This window comes from Eschrichtius robustus, chromosome 3 (genome assembly GCF_028021215.1).
Source record: "Eschrichtius robustus isolate mEscRob2 chromosome 3, mEscRob2.pri, whole genome shotgun sequence".
NCBI lineage: Eukaryota > Metazoa > Chordata > Mammalia > Artiodactyla > Eschrichtiidae > Eschrichtius > Eschrichtius robustus.
The window spans coordinates 3,935,445-3,954,330 of NC_090826.1; positions in this window are offsets into that span (position 1 = coordinate 3,935,445).

The following is an 18,886-nucleotide window of genomic DNA, read 5'->3' on the forward strand; positions in this document are numbered from 1 at the left end:
CTCAGCCTGGCTGACAGGCCTGGGAGCCAGGATCTAAAACTGCAAGAGCAGCTGGGTTCTGCCTGCAGATCATCAGCTGGCCCGTGCCCACAGCAGAGTGAGCAGGGTCGGATCATCTGGCCAATATCCTTCCCTTTTATTCCTTATTCTTCTAATTGCCTTCAAGACTAAGAGAAGGAGGTATACAGGGAATAACCTTGAATCCGTGGGGTTCTTACAAGTCACCGCTTACAAACGGTCTCAGGCGACACCTGGATCTGTTAGTCACATAAATTCCAGTCTTGGCTTTAGATTTCTGAGGCCCTGATGTCACCACATCTGCAGAGGTAGGAGAACTTTTAGAGGGAGACTGAGCACCCTTCCTGTGGAAAGAGTCGGGCTGTAGGTCTGCTGCAAATCCAAGGTTGAAGAAAATAATTAGGCAAAGGCTCGCACCCGGCTCTCCCCTTCTGCCTCTGGACCCAGATCGGCTCCGTCTGGGGGGCCAAGGAGGAAGCGCGGGGGCTTAGAATATGCCTCAGAGCGACTCTCAACGTGGCAGCTGGGCCAGAAGATAGACAAAACAGGGACAGACACGCAGGTTCAAGGTGCAGACAGGGGGATTTCCTGGGAGAAAGACAGAGCTCTTAGAAAATATGCCAGGCAGCCAGGAAGGGGGAATGAGAGTTTTTCATTAGAGTTAGAGCAGGTCTAACTGCTCTTAAAGGAGTGAGGAAAGTGAAAAAAGGAAGGCCAGGGTAGACCAATATTAAAGAAAAAAGTTGTATCCAAGGGGAACAGCCCTTAAGGGGATGGGAGATGTCTGGGCTCTTACCAACTGGAAAATCCAACCTCAAAGGTGAGTGATGAGACCACCCCCCCGGCCCCCGCTGAAGGAGCAGGACCCTGGATGGGTGTGAAACTGCGGGCGAGAGTTAAGGCAAGAGTGACCAGGAGTCTCCCCTTGTGAGGACAGTGACAGCTGCAGGACTGAGACCCTGGACAGCCCCCAGACAGGATGGAAAACAGGGAGGTACCTTCCAAGGGGCCCCTCGCTGTCTGGGCTGGTGCAGCCAGTGCCCCGATAGAGAAATTTAAGTATCAAAGCTGTAGAAAGAAGCCCAGCAAAGGCAGCAGCATGGCAGGGAGGGTCAGAGCACACCTCTGTCACAGCCTGCGTTCCAATCCTGGCTCTGTCCCCTGCCGCTGTGCACCTGGGGTTAAGTCACTCAACCTCTCTGTGCCTCAGCATCTTTACCTGTAAGACCGGGGCTGGTGTGATATCTACGTTGCAAGACTGATTGGGAATTAAACAAGTTAGTGTTTGCAAAGAAGGCAGCAGTTCCTGGCGTGCAGTCCGTGCTCCACAAGTGTTGGTAAATAATCGTGTATGGCGTGGAGGGGGACAGGGACGATGAGAGTCTACTGGGACCAGGCCTGTGGGTGGGAATACTGGTCCAGCAGGATTAGACACCAGGGTGCGATCTTCTGAATCAAGAAGGTGATGAGGAAAAATTTGTTTAAACCATGGTTTTGGCAGACGTAGAGCTTATTGATTTCATATTTCTTACCACAGGAAAGAATCCAGAGGAAAATGTCAGAAAAACAAGTATCTGGTTTAGCAAACAGAGAAACTAGAAAGCGGGAGGCCCTGAGGGGCAGCAGACACAGCCAGCCCACGTGTGTCGGGGAGGACACGGGCCAAGCTGAGAAGCAGGTAGACCCGGAGAAACTCGCTGGGTCTCCCCAGAGGGAGGGGGGAGCTGCAGAGAGACACACGCGTGCTGTGCTGTCCAGTACCTGTAGCTACCTCCATCCCCATGTCCATTAATTGAAATGAAACAAAACTTAGGCACACTGGCAACGTTTTAAGTTCTGGGGCTTCCCATGTTAGACGTGCAGATGGAGAACATTTCTATCATTGCACAAGTTTCTATGGTAGAGCTCTGTTCTCAGATATATATCTCTCCACACCCCACCCGTGCAAGAAAGATGTCGTGGAGAGGAATGTGTTTGACCCTAAAATGCAAGTCCATGGGGCAGGGATTGTGTCTTTTTTTTGTTGTTCACGGATGCAGACCCCATCCCCAGGACCATACCTGGTGGGCAGAAAGCTGTCTACATCCTCATCATCAGAACCAAGGGATGTGTGGCTTTAACCTGCAAAAAGGACATTGCAGTTGTGATGAAGGACTTTGAGAGGGGAGATTATCTTAGGCTGTCGGGTGGATGCAATGTCATGGCAAGGGCCCTTATGGAAAGAGGGAGGCGGGGCAGTCAGAGACATGAGGACAGGGTGATGGGGGCCAATGAATGCAGGCGACCTCGAGAAGTCAGAAAAGGCAAGGAAACAGATTCCCCTAGAGCCCAAGCTTCATCAGTAATAGAGAGACGTTTATTTTCACCTTCCGGTCACCTGCATCTCTTTCTCTCTCTCAATTGGTTCCCAACTTGGCTGAAGATAAGCAGGATGTTACATAGTGAGTATCTGAAAACCATGGAGGACCCGGATCACCTGGGGAATGACAGGGATCCCCAGGAAGAGAGGGGTGCTGTTGACTGAATGTCTGTGTCACCCCCCACCCCAGATTCATGTTGAAACCTACCCCATAATGTGCTGGTATTAAGAGATGGAGCCTTTGGGAGACGATTAGGTTTGAGGGCATGAAGGTGGGGCCCTGGTGGTGGGATTAGTGCCCTTATAAGAAGAGACACCAGGGAGTCCCCCCTCTCTCTCTCACCATCTCTCTCTCTCTCCATCTCTTTCTCTCTCCAGCATGTGAGGACACAGTGAGACAGCAGCTGTCTGCAAGTCCAGAGTGGGTCTCACCAAGAACCACATTTGCTGGCACCTTGATCTTGGACTTCCAGCCTCCAGAACTGCAAGAAATGAATGTCCGTGGCTTAAGCCCCCTGCCCCACCCCCAGTCTGTAGTGTTTTTGTTATAGCAGCCCGAGCAGACCAAGACAAGGAGTTATCGGTGGTTAAGGCAGGAGGTCAAGTGCAGCATGGATGTCGATTTAAATATGCTGGTGAGTGAGCTGCAGACAAGAGGGTTGCTCGCAATGCTGGTGTTGACCACCGTCCCCCCACTGGCACCAAGGTGAGGGACACGTTATTGCGCATCCACACTAACCAGCAGAACCCGGCGGGTCAGTGGAGACCACCGTTCCCCCCACCCCTGGTGCTCATAGCTGTGCCACCAACGGAGGTCACTGCTTGCAGCCGAGGGACAAGGCCCAGCCCCCAGGCGGCTCGCTCCCCCCTCCACCAGCGCCTGGCTGGAGCTTTGGCCTCCCCTCCTTGATGAAGCTGTTCACTAGTCCTGCAGGAATGCCCTCGATGGCTGTTCATGATGCACCTGCCTCATGAATCACTGAAACCCATCCATTTTCTGCAGTGGCTGAGCTGAACCCGGAGACCTTTCATAATTTAACATCTGATTACATTTTGGGCTAGTGGAGTTAGGTGTTTAAATATTTCAGGCAGGAGCCTAGGCGCTCCCCGCTCCCCGAGCAGTAGAGCCCTGGTCTCATTCATCACAGGGGGAGAAGGGGCAGGCGAGTGAGCTATGGGATTACGCCGTCCTGGGGCAGTTCCCATCCCTTCCCATCAAACACAGCTGAAAGGGGCTGTTCTCCCCCACCGGGGTCATTAGGACACCTAGGAATTGAATTCAAGGCCACATGTTTCCCCTTTTTCTGGACACTGAGCTGTCCAGACCGAGTGTCTGTGCCTTTCCTGTGGAAACATAACTGAGGCTCTGTCGACTGAAAAAACTACACAATCCAAAAGTTGAAAATTATGTTTTATCTGGCAGGCAAAACTGAGGACTTAAGCTCAGGACACAGCATCTCAGACAGCTCGGAGGGACGGCTCCTAAGAGCTAAGGGAGCAGCCAGGATATAGAAGAGTTTTTGCAACAAGACCAGGTAGTCGGAACATCAAAAGATGACCGTTAATTAAAGAAAACCAGACATCTCAAGTTAAGGAATTTAGCGCTTCTCTGTGTATTGGAAGATGCAAAAAGTCAGGGCTCATTGAAATCATTCCTTTGATATGCATCTCAGCTACCTGGGGCCTGTATCCTGTGTTTTCTCATCTTTGGGGAAAGCTCTGGCTTGGGTGGATTGGGCTGATTCCATTTCCCATGAACATGGGAAGCGTGGTGGGATGAGGGGTCAGTGGCTCCTCGCAGAGCTGGCCCTGCTCCTGTTCCTCCATCTCCTGAGCTCTTCTGTCTCCCAGGATCTGTACGATGACTCAGCACCGCTCAGCGCTGATTGTCATGTCAACCCCGGTGTTTAAACACCCAGGTGTTTATCCAGCAACTGCTCACCACCTGCCCACAGGAGGGGGTCTTGGTGCTGGGGACAAGGGCACATGAGGCTACAAAGAACACGTCTGTCATGGGCTGCGTTGAGCTCCCCCCAGAAAAATTCATGTTGAAGCCCCAACCCCCAGTTCCTCAGAATGTGGAACTGTGTGTTTGAAGATGAGGGCTTTACAGAGGTGTTAAGGTTAAAATGAGATCAAGGAGTGTGAGCTCTAACCTAACCTGTCTCATGTCCTTATGCAAAGAGGGAAGTCGGGACACAGAGACAGACACAAGAGAAATGATGCAGAGGCAGGCTGGTGAGAGGGTCTCATGGGCCACCGCAGCCTCGAAGCTCAGACAACAAAGCTCTTCCTTCTTGCAGGGACCTCTTGTCTCAGAAGGCCTTGGGTGGCGCCTGTGAAACAAAGAGATGAGGATGTGCTGACTCAAATAGTGCCCCCAAAATTCACGTCCACCGGGTAAATGTGAACGTGACCTTATTTGGAAATAGGGTCTTTGCAGCTGTGATCAAGGTCAGGTGAAGTCAGCCTGGGTTAAGGTGGCCCTAAACCCACCTTGACTGGTGTCCTTATACTAAGAGGGTAATTTGGTCACAGAGACACACAGGCAAGAGGCTACAAGTAGATGGAAGCAGAGATTGGAGTGATGCTGCCACAAGCCAAGGAGTGTCGAGGACCAGAGGCTGGGATGAGGGAAGAGCAGACCTGCGCCTAGAGCCTTCAGAGGGAACACTGCCCTGCCAACACCGTGATTTTGGATTTCTGGGTGCCAGACTGTGAGAGAATGAACTTCTGTTACTTCAAGCCACTTGATTTACAGGACTTTGTTACGGCCACCCCAGGAAACTAATACAAAGGGGGCCCACCAGCTCAGCCATCGACACCAGAGGACAGAAGCAGGGACCTGGCTTGTTTAAGATCTAGAGACCCAGGGGGATGGTTACTCTCACATGGAGGGGGCTGGAAGCAAATAGGTTTAGAAGGGATGTTATTGCCAAAAACGTGCCGCAAGCTGGGCCTGCGAAAGCTTGTGATGGGACTTCAGGCTTTCAAACATGGAGAAGTGACATGCAAAAGGTGTGCATCACCCACAGACAGCACCACCGCCCACACCCTGAAGGATACAGGGGGGAGGAGGACCTCCCACGGCAAGCCTGGGCCGGGGCTGGTAAACCGGGGGATGCTCCTGAACACGGTAACCAGGGAGCTCACGCCACGGCAGGGACGGGGAGTGTTTGTAATGATTCCTGCTCCAAGAGATTGCAGAGGGGACCACTGGGCACCTCTGATGGCTGCAATTCTGTCCACTCCTTTCTGAATGGCAGCTGTTCTTGTAGATTTCCTCTGCTACTTCTCAGGGGGATACATACCCAGGAAGGTAACGAGTACTCATCTCTTAGGTGATAGACCACCAGATCCCAAGCTGAACCTGAGAGAGAGCAGTGAGCACAACAAAAGGTCATGGACCAGAGCTGGACGCACGAAGGACTGTGGGTGTCCCCTGGGGAGAAGTGGGGGTGTGCCAGGGTGGGGAGACTGTGCCCACGGAGACAAGAACTGGGGCAGGGACCGCTAATGCCCAGGGCTCATTCTCTCTGTGAACACCCCCTGCAATGATTTGCTGCATACAGACCACCTCCCCGGACCCCATGTGTTACTACAAGATGTTTGTGTCCCCCTATCATTCATATGTTGAAGTTCTAACCCCCAATGTGGTGGTGTGAGGAGGTGGGACCTTTGGGAGGTGATTAGGTTTAGATGAGGCCATGAGGATGGGACCCTATGATGGGATTAGTGCCTTTATAAGAGGAAAACCTCACTGCCTCTCTGTCATATGAGGACACAGGGAGAAGGAGACCACCTGCCATCCAGGAAGCAGGCTCTTACCAGACACCAAATCTCTGAGCACCTTCATCTGGGACTTCCAGCCTCCAGAACCATGAAAATAAATTTGGCCAATGGGCTGTGAGCAGAATAGGTACATGCAGCTTTGGAGTCATCTGTCCTGGACCCTCTTCTTGCTCTCCCCCTCCCCGCTGGCTTATAAGTGACAGCCACAGAATCAGAGGTTTGGGGACCGCAAAGCCTGGCCAGCTCATTCCCGGGCAGCATGTGAAAGAGAACGGAAGGTCTATTCTATAGAAGCCACTGGATCGGGGCCCCCTTCCTTCAGCAGCTCAGCCTGAACTCAGCGAATGTGGTGACTCCAGGCAAACTACTAATGCTGTGTTTCTCAGCTGTAACACAGAGATAATAATTCACACCTGAGGGATGGTGTAAGGATTATGGCATTCTCTACAGGACACCAAGCACCTTGTGTACACCCAATAAATGTGTAGCAAGGCTCCTAGCTGGATCCCGACACTCAGACACGCAAAAAAATGATGCTTCTTTATTTTCTGGAACTAATCTTATCTTCCTAATAGGCCTCCACCCACTGGGTGGTGGGGTTGAAGGATGGGGTGAAGCTTAATGGAGTTAAACTTACCTGTACACGGGGTCTCAGGGAACACTACCCTCACAGCTTCTTCTCTAAGTCGCTGTTTACAGACACACATAAAGACTTTCCAAGCTTAGCCCCTCCCCTATCTCCACCCCGAGATGATGTCTGAGGCCGCACGTAGTGTGGCAGAGAGAGAAGGGAACTTACCTGCATTCAGGTCCCTGGGGCCTCCTGGCCTCCTTGGCAATCGTACCCCTGGTCAGGCGGACTGACATCCCCCCTGCAGCCTCAGAAGTCAGCCAGACCAGGGGTCTGAAAACTAGAAGAAGGTTTTCAGATTATTCTGGAATCAGTGACCCTTCAGATGGACTCCATTCCCTGCTGGCCCTCCCTAGAGCCGATCCTCTGAGGTCCAGCTGCTAGAGGACCACTTGGAAGCCTTCTTTGCAGGTGTATCTTGTGCCTTCCTGGTGTTCTAACCAGCAGCGTCACTGACTGTGTTCCAACTCCCTCCAAGGTGAGATTCAGAATCAACTTGCTTGCCATATGGACTTTTTGGGAGACAGAGGAAGGCCCCTCCCCCTTAATCAGGCTTCACCATGTCTACTTGGACACAACCACGGTGTCCTGTGCCGGCACAGTGCAGGAGGGGGTGGAGGGGACATGCAAGGCTGTCTCATCCAGGACCCCAGTGGGAAAAACAGCACCTGCTTCTCTGCACCAGGTGTTGCCCTCCATCCGTCCCATGTCCACCACCTCTGACCGTCTTCCATCTCCCTTTGTGTTTCTCCTTCCCCCCTCCACCGCTCCCAGGGCTGGGAAGGGGCAGACATTCCACTCTGTTTATGTCTGATGACCTTGACCTTCCCCTCCACTTGACAACACTTCACACAGGCTTCGTCCTGACTCTAGACCCCTGACCTCCCTTTCTTTAGAGCTTTTCCTTTAGAAAAACTTGCAGTAGTAAATCCTTTCTTGAGTTCCTTTGAGATGTAAATCTTCAACTGCCCAGAAAAGTCTCTCTCAAGGACTTGGGAGTCATTCTTTTGAGGTGTAATCAGGTCTCCCTGTCTCTGGGGGGGAGGGGGGGAGCCTAACTTCCATAAGAGAAGCCACCACCGGAGCCATAATTAGTAAACCCAAGGGGCCTAACCACTTTGACCGACCTCCCCCTAGTGCCCGTCAGCACTCTTCCCCCACTTCACCCAGGTTTAAAACTCCTCCAGCCTTTGCTTCCAGCAAAGTCCACTCTCTCCCCTATTGCAGTAGTCTAGAATAAAATTTTCCTTGCTGCTTTAAGCAAGCATCTGGTGCCATTTCCCGTTGGGAGTGGTTTCTCTTTATCACAACCCCCAGCATCATTTCCTTCTGCTTCATAAGGTAGCATTTCCCTGCCGCTTCCCTGGTGCCATCATGGAAATGGAAGACGGCGGGGACCCAGCTTGCCCATGAAGGTGGTAGTGGCAGGAGATTAAACACTTAGGATCTCTTTTTCAAAAGGTCCATTCTTTTCCTGGGTCCTGTGTAAACACCTAACTTCCCAGACTGGATCCTGAGGGATTCCATTCTGGAATCAAGACTGTTAGTCATGTAACTACTAGTACAAGGAACAACTGCTCGATGGGGGCAGCTCTAGAAAAATCACACTCCACCCGATTTCCAGGCCTTTTAACAGCCCCTGCTTCACCTCCACCCCACCCTGCCCTGACCTTGCCAGAGTCTTCTACTTTAAGTCCAAGCTGCTCAAACTCGGGGGTCCTCCTCGGATCACAGTGTCTCCAGACCTCAGCCCGGGGCTGGTTCCACTTAGCATTTGATACCTGGACCTCTCAGCTTTCCCCAAATTGCCTGATTTTCTTTCCTGTTAGAACCAAGCCCCGCTCTTTCCTTCTATTATCCTAATTGTCTACCACCTCTCACTGCCGTACTACCCCCATGCACACCCTCAGAGTTTATGCCCAAAGAGAGGTGCCCTGCAGTTGTCTGAAATCACTAAATTTGATTTAAGGTGGAGAACAACCAGGAAAAGGAAGTATTCAAAGAGGAGGTATCAGTTTGAAGCACTGTTCAACTGTTCTGCAAAATTAATTGAAAACCTACTTTGTGCCAGGTGCTGGGGGCCAGGAAAATGGTTCCATACAGATCTTTCTGATGTGAAGACTGCAGATTCTTTCTTCTTTTCTCTCTAGCTCCAGCCCTGGGGTAGACCCTGCTGGTTGCCTATTCCAAATCCATTAAGCCCTGGTCTCTTATTAACTGAACCCACATTTCATTAGAAGGAGCACTGGGTCAGCTGAAGGAACCGGCATTTCATAGCCTCCTTCATACCTTTTACTCTTTGTCCTTCTCCCTTCTTCTGGCCTAAATCACAGGCGCTACACCGTAGCACTGGCCCTACCTGACTGGAGAGGGTGAGAGTCACCTGATACAGGTGCTGGGAGGACACACAACCTGTGTCCTCAGTGGCACCTGTGAGCCACAGCACCCCTGGACCTCCTACATCTGGGTTTCTTGTTATAGATATTTATTATAGTTAATGCAAGCTACACCTCTATGGAACAATGCAAATACACAGAATGAAATCATGGTATGCACACTATCCAGAGATGATTACTGTAATGTTGGTCAAATCCTTCTAATTACACACACGCATGTGCACACACGGACACACATGAACACATGCAGAGTGGGAGTAAGCACATGCTAACACAGTTTTGTCATCTGCTTTTTCCTTAAATGAATAATCATGTTAATTAATTATGTTCATCTTTCCACATCATCACATACTCTTTGAAACATAATTTTTATGACTGGGTCATATTCGAGTTTATGGTTAGACCATACTTTATATATATTTATTTGTTTAGAAATCATTTAGATTTTTCCCCTTTTTTTTTTTTTTTTGCCATTGCAAACACTGCGAAATTCAAATCTTTGAACACATCAATCTCTATTTTCTTAGAACAAATTTCTAGAAACAAAAATGACGAGTGACTGGGTTTGTGGATTTTTTAAGAATTTGTATCTCTTATTACCTCCCAGAAAAGGATTTCTCAATCCACATCTTCCAGCCCTGTTGGAAAGAGCTCGTTTTTCTCTCTGATGGCAGCTAGGATTTTTCTCTCTGAATTACAGTCTCCAGGCAGGAAGTGAAATGTGTCTATATGGGGATTCGATTTTACTTATGCTGCTCAGAGACTTGCTTTTTCCATCTGTGTCATGCCTTTCATCAAAGAATTTCTGGAAAATTCTCAGCCATTATGGCTTTGAGAATTGCCTTTTCCAGCTCTTTCTCACCTCTCCTTCAGGATCTGCCCCTCGGTAGGTGCTGTATCTTCTCCTCTTGCCAGAGTCTTGGGGCTTCTCTGTTCCAGACGGTTTCCCTAAATCACTAACTCCGGTGGGCTGTCAAAGCATCCATTCTGCCTCGTTTAGTTTAGTTTTATTTGGTTTGATTTCTGAGGGTCTGCTTCTTCCTTGTCCAGACATACCTGCTGTATTTTTTTCCTAATGTCATGTTCTTGCTTTAGAGTGTTTTTTATTCCCTTTATCTCTTGAAATACTTCAAACACACTTATTTTTACATTCCTTTGAAGTTGTCCTATTTTCTGTACTTCCCGGGGTATAATGTATCCCTTTCATTACTTCTGCTGCTTCTTACCCAGGACCTGAGTCCCAGCTGTCCCCACAGAGGGGGCACTAAGCCTGGCCAGACCCCCCCTTCCGCCCAGCAACCCCAGGTCACTCAGTCCCCACTCCCCTCACCTGCTCCAGTCTCCTCTTGGCTTCTGGGACCATGGATTTTACTGTCCTGATTTTAGTCTTGGGCATAAATATGTGTCTTTATGTGTGTGCACGTGTGTGTGTCCACACACTTCCTGAGGCTCTTCTACCTTGGGTGAGTGGAGCGTCCTGGGCCAGTTCAGTCTCCCATCCTAAATGGAAGTCTCTTTACGAGAGATGCTCACTCAATAATTACCTGTTGGTCAACTAATAATAATGGTAATAATACAAATAATTTAATATATGTCTCTGAGCTTCCAGGATCCTTTATGGCCATTATAACAATTATAGCTAACACTACTGAGTTTTTTTGTTGTTTTTTTTACTTTAATTGAAGTATAGTTGATTTACAATGTTGTGTTAATTTCTGCTGTGCAGCAAAGTGACTCAGTTATACATATATGTGTGTGTGTGTGTGTGTGTGTGTGTGTGTATACTCTTTTTCATCTTCTTTTCCATTATGGTTTATCTCAGGATACTGAATATAGTTCCCTGTGCTATACAGTCAGATCTTGTTGTCCATCCATTCTATACGTATTATTAAGTAGCCTACGTCATCTGATTTGATCTTCCGAAAAACCTCCTCATTAGCCCCGCCTTAACAGATAAGAAAGGAAGAGATGAGTTCAGTGAATTGATGGTGAGGATCTCACAGCAGGCAGGTCTCAGGGCAGGTTTTAAAAACCAGACCCCACCTTTGTCTCGAGTGGACATGAGCTGTGGAGACCTGGTCTCCAGCCTTTATGGCCCTGCAGGGGGCCCAGGGGCTGGGACAGCCATGCCATGAACAAATGAGGTCACGTTAGTGAAGGGCAGAGGGAGGTGTGGACCCAGGTGTGTCTGTTTCCACCACCCCATGCTGCATTCCTGATGGGCATGCATGCCTCTGCATGAAACACACACACACACACACACAGGCTGAGGAAACCAAAGAGAAGCTCTGGCCTCATGTGGCTGCTGCCCATGGGCCCCTTCTCGGCCCCTGACCTACTCTAGGCACCTGGGTGGAGGGTGGAGACGGAAGGCATCCCACCGTGAGTACAGAGCATACTTGTGTCTCTGCCTCCGGGTCAAGCAGGGCGCCTCCTCTCCCCTCCCACAGCAAAGAGCTGCTCTGGCACCCAGAGGAGTCCCAGACTCAAAGTTGCAGCAACATGACCTCAAGGCAGCCCCTCACCCGCAAGAGTGTCGGCCTGGTTCCTGCGGGCTGGAATGCATGAGGACACATTTTTCTAGAGAAGGATTTGAGTGGCTGTTTCACCAAGGTCTCTTTTTTCTGGGAACAAGAGGACCAAGGTGGCTGGGAGCAGCAAAGTGTTGTTGTGTCCCTTGTACGGCAGAAGGTGTGGCTGGGGACCACCCTGGGTGTGCAAAGACCACGGAGGAAGGGGCCAAGTTTCGACGTGAGATCTTTACTCTCTAGACACAGACACAGTGTTCAAGGTCAGCAGAGAGAACCCAGTGCTCAGTGGTTTCCTCCACGGTGGCTTCATCTCCCCAGCCCTCACCTCCCCTAATTCCCTGGCCCCCCACTGCCTCCCTTCCCCTCTTCCTCATCTGGGTTTAGAGGTCACAGTCAGTTTGACACCCTGACAGCCGTGGATGTGCCGTGAATGCTGTAAGCTCAGGATTCCTTTTATCAAACCCACTTTGTGTCAGCTTGGGATCCAAAGAGCCAAAGGTAGAAGTGGAATTGGAGAAATGACTAGGGGTTAAAATTGGCATGGTTTGGTGATGGATTAAAGTTGGGGAGTTGAAAGGCAGAAAGAAGACTTTTAGTTTGGTCTGTGTTTTGGCGAACCAATGCCCCAGGTGAATTCTGGGGACTTTGTGGCTTTTGTCTGCCCCTCCTTGTAACCAAAAAACACTGGGTCCCTGCTCTGAGCCCAGCCCAGGCAGCGGAACCTGCCTCCCAGATCCCAGCCCGAAGCCAAGGTCCTCCTGGTCAGGCAAAGACACCCCAGAAGCTGAGTATCATAGACCACGGGCAGCCGAAGCTCTCTTAACCTTCCCCCATTTAACCAGTTTCTGGACTGCCCGGTTGCAGAACGTGGATCATCCTGTGCCCACCAAATACTCACAGGGATGGACCACTTGACAGGAGTCTGTGCCCTTCTTCTCCCCCCAGGAAGTACAGCTTATTGTTACGGGTTTAATTGGGTTCCCCCCAAAGATTTGATGATGTCCTAACCCACGGAACCTGTGAAGGTGACCTTCTTTGGAAATAGGGTTGTTGCAGACTTCATCAAGCTGTTATGAGGTCATGCTGGATGAAGTGGACCCTAAATCTGGTGTGACTGGTGTCCTTATAAGAGGAGAGACACAGACACGCACCCAGGGAGAAGACCCTGTTGCCATGGAGACAAAGATCGGGGAGATGCACCTGCAAGTCTAGGACACCAAGCATCACCAGCAGAGCCCCAGAAGCTAGGGGGGAGGCCTGGACCAGATCTTCCCTCAGAGCCTCCGGAAGAAACCAGCCCTGCCCACACCTTGATCTCGGAACTCTGGCCACTGGAACTGGGAGAGGATAAAACAGTAGATCGTTTTAAGTCACCCAGTGTGTGTCATTTTGTTACAGCAGCTGAAGGAAACCGATACTCTTATCTGAGTCCACTGTGTTGTCCCCAGACTTCTGATGCCAGTTGCCTTTGTTACCTTGTAACCAGGTAATTTAGTTAAATATTACATAAGCCAATCAATATGAGCATGAAAGGAGAGCTTCTGCTCTGAAAACTAGCCTTCCCTGGAAAGAATAAATAAAGGTGAGTTCTTCAGTATATCGCAGTTGAATTAGGCCGGGTAAGCCAACCATAAAAGATTGGAAAATAAATCATATGAATCGAGAAGGATTCTAACTTTGGATTGCTTTATATATGGCTTCAAGTTCTCCATCCTAAAGTAGAAATCAAAGACAGAGTATGTTAATGTGGTTTATGTGACAGAGAGATAGGAAAGAGAAAGATTCAAATTCCAATCAGGGGAGCTGTTCTCAAAGAAACAGGCTTTGTCGTACACAAAGTGATTAACAAAATGATATACATGTTATATATTTTATGCTAAAATGAAAACATTTATGGCACATGTGGCATTTTCATGCTTCCCCACTTTACCCAAATTTCGCTTCACCAGATAACCCAGGTGTGTCCATTATTTTCGCTCTCCATCCAAGCTCTTTCCCCGAAGGCTGGCTGAGAAAAATCAAGCCAATGGAACAGCAAGAAAACAAAGAACTTCAACTCTTGTGTCTAAGTACTTGTCGGAGCTTATGACCGCCTTTTCAATGGCCTTCAGACTCTATCCTGTGTTGTTATTGAATGATTCACTCACCAGTCACCTTGACATTTGCTGGGCAGGGACATTTTCTCCCCAGCTGTGGGTCCCTGGAAGGCAGAAGCCCATCACAGGCTTTGTCCACGTAAAAGACTGCTTGTGTGCAGTGTTTGTGAGCATAAGCTTTGGGGAACCTCCTCTGATTCTTTCTCTCTCTTGGTCAGCGCCCCTCAGCACACAGAGGTGCCCCTCCATCACCAGGCATGGATGAAATGCCATAATATGGGGTGAAGGGTGGGGTCTGGCTTCCCCAGTAGCCTCTGGGGGTTGGGGGGGCACCAACACAACCAGAGGTTAGGGTTAGAGTTAGGGAAATTAGCTTTCCAATGAGACTCAGGATGAAGGAGGGACAGACAAATCCCCATCCTTCCTCCCCTTCACAGATGACTCCCAGGCACCATTTACCTCAGCAAGCCTTCCACAGATGCCCCCTCTCTGAGTGAACACACCTGCCACCTGCCGTGCCTCTTCACTGCTCTTAATGGAGCAGCGAACAGAAGGGTAATGGGTCCCACTGCCTTGCTTTGTTTTTTTTGTCACCTTACCTACTTCCCTTTCCTTCTCACTCTTGCCACCCTGGGTCTGCACCTTCCAAACACAACATCAGCACTTAACCCTTGCCTCAGGCTCTGCTTTCTAAACAGTGCAAAGACTTTGGTAAAGGGTTCTATGGATATTGCAGGAATGATTACAGTGCTCACTGGACCCCCAGTCCTGCTGTACATGGGGAGCATTCACTTTCAGGACACAACCAATCAAGGACATCACTAGAGCAAATCCAGGTCACTAATGTGTGAAACTGTCTGGCCTGATGGAGCTATATTTCTGATCACTCTTTAAAAGGTTCCCAGAATCCACTGAGTCCCAGGAATTTTATGAAAAGTAGGATCTCACAAGGTCATGTTCTCCAGGTCTCATCCCACAGCAAGATTTCATTCAAGCCATCCCAGAAAGTCTAGTGTTTTTCCTGATCAAAATCACCCCAGGAAACCCAGGCTTCTCCGCCATAGTACATCTTCCTTCCTGTGGTAATTTAAGTTCTCTCCATCTCTTCAGCTCAGTTCAACCTCTCCTTATATTTAAAAACTATGATCAGCTACCCTGACCTCAGACAGTTTTCTTTTTTTTTAACATCTTTATTGGAGTATAATTGCTTTACAATGTTGTGTTAGTTTCTGCTGTATAACAAAGTGAATAGCTATATGTATACATATGTCCCCATATCCCCTCCTTCTTGCGTCTCCCTCTCACCTTCCCTATCCTACCCCTCTAGGTGGTCACAAAGCACCGAGCTGATCTCCCTGTGCGATGCAGCTGCTTCCCAAATGTAAAGCTATCTACTTTACATTTGGTAGTGTATATATGTCAGTGTTACTCTCTCACTTCATCCCAGCTTACCCTTCCCCTGTCCCATGTCCTCAAGTCCATTCTCTACGTCTGCATCTTTATTCCTGTCCTGCTCTTAGGTTCATCAGAACCTTTTTTTTTTTTTCTTACATTCCATATATATGTGTTAGCATACAGTATTTCTTTTTCTCTTTCTGACTTACTTCACTCTCTATGACAGACTCTAGGTCCAATCTACCTCACTACAAATAACTCAATTTCATTTCTTTTTATGGCCGAGTAACATTCCATTGTATTCCATTGTGCCACATCTTCTTTATCCATTCATCTGTCAATGGACATTTAGGTTGCTTCCATGTCCTGGCTATTTTAAACAGTGCTTCAATGAACATTGTGGTACATGTCAGACAGTTTTCTTGACATGGGTGCTTTGCTCAGCTCGGGCTGCTGTAACACAACACCAGAGACAGGGCAGCTCAAACAGCAGACGTTTATCTCTCACCGTTCTGGAGGCTGGAACTTCTAAGATCAAGGGGCCGGCAGATTCAGCACCTGGTGAGAGCCTTCTTCCTAGTTCACAGATGGCCCTCTTCTCATTGTGTTCTCACACAGCAGAGAGAAAGAGAGAGAGGAGGCAGCTCTGGACCACTAATCCCATCATTAGGGGGCCCCACCCTCATGACCTCATCTAAAGTTAATCACATCGCAAAGGCCCCCATTTCCAAATACAGTCACACTGAGATTGGGGCTTCAACCCATGAATTTGGGGGACACAAACATCCAGTCCACAGCACTGGACTTGACATGGCAGAGCTATTTAGTGATGGCCTCTGGACAAGACAGTGCAGGCTCCTCAGACAACTCCATTCCTTGCCCTGCACAGGTGCCTGGCACCCTTCTTGGTCACGTTGTTGTATATGCAGCTTTGACCTTCACTGTCCTCACTAACTAGAGCCCTTAGCCCGGCGGGTAAGGACCCAGCAAGAAGCAGCCAGCATTCCCCGGCCACGTCCAGGTTGCCAGTAAATAAGCCATTTGTTCCCGGACGATTTTGATCAAAGCCTGACTGTCTTCCAAATTAGGGCTGAGTCATTTATAAAGCGTGCAAGTGTTTGGATTTTAACAGCAAACATCCATCCATTTTAGAACAAATGATTAAAAGGCACTAATTAAAGTCCTCTGATGACTGATGCCCAGGCCCCAGGAACAGATCAGCCTGCCCACTCCTGGCTGGGCCCCAGTGTTGCTGAAACTCGGCCTCTGTTCACTGGTGCCAAATAGAAACTCGGAGACAGAGTTTTGGGTGAAGTAGAAAAGAGTAGCTTTATTGCTTTGCCAGGCAAAGGGAGCCACAGTGGGCTAATGCCCTCAAAATTGTGTCCCACCCTGGAGGGGGTGGTGAGGAGTCTTATCATGTTCAAGGAGCAGGGCGTGGTCAGCTCATGGACTTTCTTCTGATTGGTGGGTGGTGAGATAACCAGGAGTCAACATCATCAACCTTCTGGTTCCACCTGGTCTGGGGTCTACATGCCTGTGGGCAGCATACAGTTAACTTCTCCCACCTGGTGGGGGTTTCAGTCTCTGCAAAACAGCTGAAAGGGCTCAGCTCAGAATATCATCTATAGCCCTTGAGGAGCAACTAAAGGTCCTTGAATTTGTTTAATGGCTAAAGTATTATTATTTTGTCTTGTTTGACTGTTTATTTTTTCTTTCTGTATGTTCTCACTTCTCTGATTAAATTTATTCTTTGACTAAAGTTTTTCTGCAGACAAAAGGCAGGTGGAGGACGTGGGTGGGGTCTATTCTGGGAAGGCCTCATAGGGTCCTGCTTGGTTACACCAGCACATGGCCTAAGGGGAAGTCAGACAGACCCTGGGGGAATGCTGCTCATGTGGATACAGGACGGAGGGTAACAAGAACGGTGGTGCTCACGTCTGTCCCAAATCACAGCACAGGGTCATTTTACCTTCAGGGTCATCTCACTTGGCAAGAAGCAGGCAAGGGCTCCTCCAGCATCTCAAGACCATGGGTGGCATTCCTTTACATTGGTATGGGCGTGTTTGAATCAAAAGTCAAGGGAATAACTCAATCATTGACGCACAACTGTGTGTTGTAGACCTAAAACATGCCCAGCATCAAAGCAAGAGTCGGCAAGATTCTCGTGGTCCGGGGGCGAGATAGGATCAGACATAATAAAGCGATGAGTACAGAACAGCAAGACTTAGCCGCAGCCTCTGCCCTTTTCCCGACCAGCAGGTGCGAACTCAGGGGCTTCCGCTCTCCTTGTCCCCAGCAAACGTCCACCTGCAGCCCAGGGAACTAAATCCCTCCCACTGCCACCTCTGAGGCATCAACACCCTTGAATGTGTTCCCTCCAGGATCCTGACCCCACCCCCTGGCCCTTTGCTGCCTCCAAATATCCTTCCTAAACATCAGGCCAGATTGTCCCTCTTTTGTTTGTGGGTCTCAGAAGCTCCCCACGGCCCAAGGAAAAGCAGAGCCACACTGTGATATTCGTGGGTCCCTCCATGCATAAAAAATGCTGATAATAGTCTGTTGTGATGTATTACATTAATTGATTTTGAACGTTGAATCAGCTTTGTATACCTGAGATAAATCCCACCTGGTTGTGGTGTATAATTATTTTATACATTAATAGATTTAATTTGTTAATATTTTTTCATGAGAGATATAGGTTTGTAGTTTGCTTTCATGTAATGTCCTTGACTGGTTTTGGTATTAGGGTAATGCTGACCTCAATATATGGAGAAAAACCATTTGACAAAATCCAACACCCATTCATTATAAAAACTTTCAGCAAACTAGAATAAAGGGGAACTTTCTGAACTTGATAAAAGACATTAACAAAACACCTACTGTTAACATCACACTTAATGGTAAGAACCTAGAAGCTTTCCTCTTAAAAAGGAATAGGTAAGAACATCCCCTCTCAATCACTCCTATCACACATCCTGTTGGAAGAGTTAGTTAAGAAGTTAAAAAAAGAAATAAAAAATATGCAGACTGGGAAGAGATAAATAAAACTGTCTTTTTTTGTAGATGACATGATCATCTACGTAAAAAATGCCGAAGAATCAACAACAAAAAAAGTCTCCTGGAACTGATAACTGAATAGGGCAAGGTCGCAGGATACAAGGGTTAATATACAAAACTTACTGTTTTTTTTATATACCAGCACTAAGCAGCTAGAATTTGAAGTTTTTTTAAAAATAGTGATAATAAAATATTACAATGACATTAGTATAAAGATTAACGTCTTGATTTGTGTATTGAAACACTTTTCTTCAACCTAAAAGTTGCTAATTTTTTCACTCTGATTTTAAAAGCCATTAAAACATTGTGTGGGCCCCTAAAAATTCTGCGGGCCCGAGGCGCTGAGCCCACTCTGTCCAGGGGAGACGTCAGCCTGGTTTTCCCATCTTTCCTCAGCCCTGCTCCCACCAGCCCATGCAGCCTCAGCCCCTTCTGCCCTCTCGGCCTCTGTGTCTCTGCCGTTCCTGCTACTCTCAGGGCCTCCCATGCCCTTCCCTGCCCAGAAAGTCCTCCATATGCTTTAAGCCCTGGCTCAAATGTGATGCTGCAGGCCCTGTGGGCGGCAGCCCTGTGGGCAGGGTCCGTGCATCTTCACTGCTCTGTGATGC